At 50.9% G+C, this 5,300-nt stretch overlaps 1 protein-coding gene across 1 annotated transcript in view; it reads right to left on the reverse strand.

Moving 5' to 3' along the window:
• The window catches only part of LOC113210624 (SET domain-containing protein SmydA-8-like), a 54,544-nt gene extending 51,715 nt beyond the window's left edge, over positions 1-2,829 (reverse strand). The window contains exon 1 of the mRNA XM_052272938.1: positions 2,707-2,829. The gene's annotated coding sequence lies outside the window, so the exon portion shown is untranslated. The remainder of the gene's footprint in view (positions 1-2,706) is intronic.
• Positions 2,830-5,300: the final 2,471 nt, after the last annotated feature.

Below are 5,300 nucleotides of genomic sequence, written 5' to 3' on the forward strand. Positions count from 1 at the left end.
CAGCGCTCCATTGAAATACCCTATTCTTACTCGAGTTATCGGGCACAGACAAACAAACAGACCAAGAATCAAACAAACAGGATAGACGGTTCCGGCAGTGCCCATTTACAGAAGAATTAAGGAAATTACCACCGGAAACAGTTCTGAAATAGACCATTCCGTTCGTGCCTCTCGCAAATCAAATGCACGGGAAGTCGGCTATTTCAAAACGAAATTTAGCCTACCTAGAGCCCTAGAATCTGTTATTAAGTGACAAACTAGTTCTCATCGGAATAGACGGTTCCGGCAGTGCCCGTTACAGAAGAATTAAGGAAATCACCACCGGAAACAGTTCTAAGATACAGGTTAAACCAACGCATATGAACCTTAACAGTTACTAGGGAGGTACTTGAGTTCATTTGCGTCGATCCGCAGTGTCAAATAGGAAAAAATAGGCGAAATTAAGTACTGGTTCCGGTACCGAATTCCTTACTTCTTCACGAAACGCGCACAGCCGGAACCGTCTGTAGGATACTCACAATAGACCATTCCGGTAAAGCGAAAAGAAAGAAGAACAGACGAAAGAAGCAAAGGCGAGTATGAGAAATAAACGGTGGTGCGTCGGTTCCACGGTCGTATCAAACGGTTAAACGTGACTTGTCTGATGTCTAAATTCGTCTGAGAGTTACTGACAATAGTTTTAACTCTAAGGCAACGCAGAATATCCAGTTTACAATGGATTACGTTCAAGCGGTCCCAAGGCGCACCGTACATTTCTCATAGAACGCTTTGCTTCTTCCGTCTCTTCTTTCTTTTCGGTTTACCGGAATGGTCTATCAGGGGCTCGGCTAGACCGGAAGGAGAAGAACAAAAATCGTCGGGAGCGGGGAGGATCGGGGCAGGGTGGGGGCAGTACCCCGCTCCTCCCCGCGCCCGACCGGCCCGACGATTTTTGCTCTTCTCCTTCCGGTCTAGTCGAGCCTCGGAGTACCCTATGAAACTTTCATGGTCAGTGGAGAAATAGACTATTCCACCGAATATGGAGGAAGAAAGAAAAGAATAGGGTATTTCAATGGAGCGCTGGCCGGAACTAAGAAGAACAAACGCGGATGCAGAGAGCTGTGGTGGGGGCGGGCGCTCGGAGGAGCGGTGGGTGGAGGGGAGCCTCCCCGCCCGCCCCCACCACAGCTCTCTGCATCCGCTTTTGTTCTTCTTAGTTCCGGACAGCGCTCCATTGAAATACCCTATTGAAAAGCACCGGAAACAGTATTGGTAAACAGATCAAATAGATGGTTCCGGCAGTGCCCGTTTTACGAAGAATTAATGAAATCACCACCGGAAACAGTTCTAAAACAATGGCTTAAATCAGTGAAAACTAAAATTGACAGTTACTTTAGAGATTTAATCGAGGTCATTTACGTCAAACTGCACTCTCAAATGACAAAAATAAGCGCACTTTAGGTACTGGTTCCGGTCCCGACTTCTTCATTTCTTCTCAAAAAGCGCACTGTCGGAACGGTCTATTGTTAACACTTTCTAGATTTCTTGATAAAAATAATTATTTCGAACTTCTTGGCAAGGCACACAGATGAAAAAAAAGGTCTACATACTGTTTTTAAGTACTGTTTCCGGTACTTTGAGATTCTTTCCTTTCTTCTTGCACAATCGGAGGAATGGTCTACAGACTTCGTTAACGCTCAGCCAATAAATTTGCAGCTGTATCTGTCAGCTGACACAGAAACACAGTAAGTAAAGCATTCAGGTAAAGCTAAAATGAAGAAAAATGCGAGGAATGAGAAAACGGAAATCACTATGCTTTTACATGGAACGTTCGTTTGCTTGTTCCCTGCATTCTTCTGCATTTCAGATTTACCGGAATGCTTTATTTGAACGAGCTTTCACCGCGAGACTTTTGGCGAGACGATGGCGAGCCTTGAAGGGAAAGCCGAGCTCAAAGAACCAAAAACGGCCCCAGGGCAAAGCTACGATGCGTCAACCAAGAAAATGGTTTAATTTTCAAATTCAAACAAAATGTATGACTTGCCCCATGTAAATAAAGTAGCCAGTAGAACCGTGGCTTATCGCTAGAGCAGAGCAGCCGCTGCTATAGAAACCCGAACAGAGACACTAGACAGTCTGAAGACTGGTAAGACTGGATTAGACTGGAGCTAGTCACTGATTAGTTTGTCTAGGGTGTTTTGTCAGCGTCACAGAACCATACGTTCGTCGAGCGCGTCGCAGCAAAAGTGCTTGGTGAGATATCACGAAGCCTGTTACGCGAGACGTGGCGTGGCGTACATACGTAGCTATAGTTGAATAAAGCATTTCGCTAAAGCTCAAATGAGAAGAACGCGGGGAGCAAGACAATGAAAGTTACCATGTTCAAGCTATGAGATTTGCATTTTGTTGTTCCCCGCATTCTTCTTTCTTTTCAGCCTTACCAGAACGCCTCATTCCTAACAAAATAGCACTTGAAACAGACTGGAATGGCCTTGTATCCGTGAGCCCCAATAAGCACTGCTTGATAACCACCAGTGCAAAAAATGCGGTTGAAATATTTCACAGTGCGTTCCGGTACTGATGTAAAGCAGGATAATGTTGGGGAATGAAGGAGTCGCACACTACCGTAAGTGCCACTAAAGAAGTTAAACTAGAACTAGATAGACAAACCCGGAAAGAGGAACACGGAAAAACTAATGCTTGGCTGTGATAGCCAATGTCACTCACCTTTGCTTGTTGTCCGAACGTCTGCGTCTGCGAGCGGCGAGGCGAGCGGCCGTGTGCACGGTAGGAGACGAGCGGGCAGACTGACTGGGGTGGGGAGAGGAGGAGGAGGAGGAGAGGCCGCCGGCCCGGAGCCTGCCCTGCAGCGCGCGCGTCGGCCTCCCTGCTGCCTGCCGGCCTGCTGGGGGAGAGGGAAGAGGGGGGGGGGCGGCGAGGGAGCGTCCCCTCCCCCATCACTCCTCGCCTGAAAAACAAAAGCACGAGTGCCTGATCAGTTTCCTCTTGAACGCTGATTAGCATTCCGGTTCTCTTGCATTTCAGCTCTTCCGGAATGCTTTAAGGCAGATTTAGTCTCGTGAGGCCCCGGTATCGCCGGGGGCGGTACGGAGCCGACGAGGGGCGCGCGGATGTCGCGCACAGAGCAGCGAGGCAGGGCCGTCCGGGCCTGCGCTGCATTCATTCCCCGTCCTTCTTCGGCTCGGCCGTGGCCGGGACTCGTGGCCGGGACTCTACAGGCGGTCGCCAGCTCCGCCAGGGCGGTCGGCATCGGGCTGCGGGGCGCGCCAGCTCGCGGTGCCCGCCAAGGCCAGGCTGAAGGCCATGCGCGTCCTGGCCGTGACCGCGGTCCTGGGTGTCGCCGATGTCCTTGGTGAAGTGAACTCAGGGGGCGGTGCAGGTGGTGGAGGGGGACCGGGGATCGAACGGTGTTCATGTTATCGCCACGGCCGTCCTCAAATGTCTGAGGGGGAAGAGGGGGGGGGGCAAATAAAATCGGTATGCCAGCCAATAGACCGTTCCGACAGTGCGCTTTTTAAGAAGAAATGAAGAAGTCGGGACCGGAACCAGTACCTAAAGTGCGGTTATTTTTGTCATTTGACGGTACAGATCGACGTGAATAACCTTGATTAAATCTCTAGTAACTGTCAATCTTATTTTTTACTTATTTAACTTATAATTTTAGAACTGTTTCCGGTGGTGATTTCATTAATTCTTCTTTAAACGGGCACTGCCGGAACCATCTATAGGGTATAAACCATTCCGGTAAAGCAGAAATGCAGAACAATGCGAGGAACAAGAAAACGGAAGTCACCGTGTTAAAGCATGGCTATTTCCGTTTTCTTTTTCCCCGTATTCTTCTGCATTTCAGCTTTACGGGAATGCTTTATAGGTCTTGAGCGCTGAGCGGAAGTCGAAGAACAAAAACGGAAACGGAAGATGGAAAGGCGCCCGCACTGCCCGCACTCCTCCCCGCCTGCCCTCCACTTCTCCTTGGGCGCTCCCACACTCGGCCCAGTGGAGGACAGGGGGACGGCGCGGGTGCCTTTCCACATTCCGTTTTTGTTCTTCGACTTCCGGTTAGCGCACTAGACCAATAGACCATTCCACCGAATGGGGAAGAAGAAAGAAAAGAATCAAAAGGTACCGGAAACAGTAACACAAACCAGTATGAGGAAGTTGCACAGTGTGGCGGAGCGTAGCGGGAAACAAAACAAAGCACCATAACCTACCAGAAGGAATGCTTTATATCGCGGATTAAGTTCTTTTCTCAAAGTGCTATGTGAATGCATAAGTGCATATAAAGGCTGCACATTGCTTGAAATCTTGTCAAATACTGCTTTCTGGATGTATAGCGTAGTTTTCTTTTGTTGCTTTCTGCTTTGTTTTGGTTCCCCGCTACGCTCCGCCACACTGGGCAACTTCCTCCAGAGAGAAGAGGAGAGCGGAAGGCCTATGCGTTTGCTATAGGGCGAAGTGAGGCGCGCCGCACATCTGTGGCGTACTGGCAGCGGCCCGTCCGTGGCCGTTCGGCACCACTTCGGCTCCACTTCGGAGTACGCGAGATCCCTCAGCCGCGTAAGCGACGTGGGTGCCCCGGCCCGGCTCGGCCCGGGGGCCAAAGGCCCGGCTGGACAAGCTCGACTCTACTGGCTTCGGGGCACCTCGGTGCTCGAGTACTGCAGCTTCGGGGGTCGCGTACTGCGCCGAGGCCGGGTCGTCCCCCGGCCTCGGCTCGGCTTTCTGCACTGCCTCGGCTTGGCATTGGCTTGCTCGACTCAGGTAGCCGACTGTCCTCGGCACCCTTCAAAGATCCGCGCGCGGTCGCCTCTGAGTGACAGTCGTGTAGCTTGTCTTTGTCGCGCCAGTGAGTACAAGCGAGAGTGAGTGAGACACCTGCGCTGGGCTACTCGAAGGTAGCCCTCCCCCACCCCATCCCGCCCAGCCAATAGGCGCGCGGGACGGCAGCCGCTAGCGCGCTTACGCACGGGGGACCAGGCCCGAAGCTCGGTGAACCCAGTGGCCAGATGTTTTGCGAGGCACGGTTTTATTGCACCTCTTTCCGCTCTCCCTTTCTCTCTGACTTCCTCATGTAGATCATTTTTGAACACCTCTGTGGCACATCAACAGGTCCAGAATAATTATCTTGGTTAAGAAAACTAGAAAAAGTGAACGGTTTGATCTGTTTATCAATAGTGTATTTCGACTAACGGAGGAAGAAGAATAGCGGGTAGAACATAAACGTTACCGATTGGCCGAGAGCTTCCCGCCTCTACGTCACGCCGGTAGTTGGGGTAAGCGCTCGGCCAATCAGGAACCTA

Source organism: Frankliniella occidentalis, unplaced genomic scaffold, assembly GCF_000697945.3.
Source record: "Frankliniella occidentalis isolate FOCC.00 unplaced genomic scaffold, Focc_3.1 Scaffold232, whole genome shotgun sequence".
NCBI lineage: Eukaryota > Metazoa > Arthropoda > Insecta > Thysanoptera > Thripidae > Frankliniella > Frankliniella occidentalis.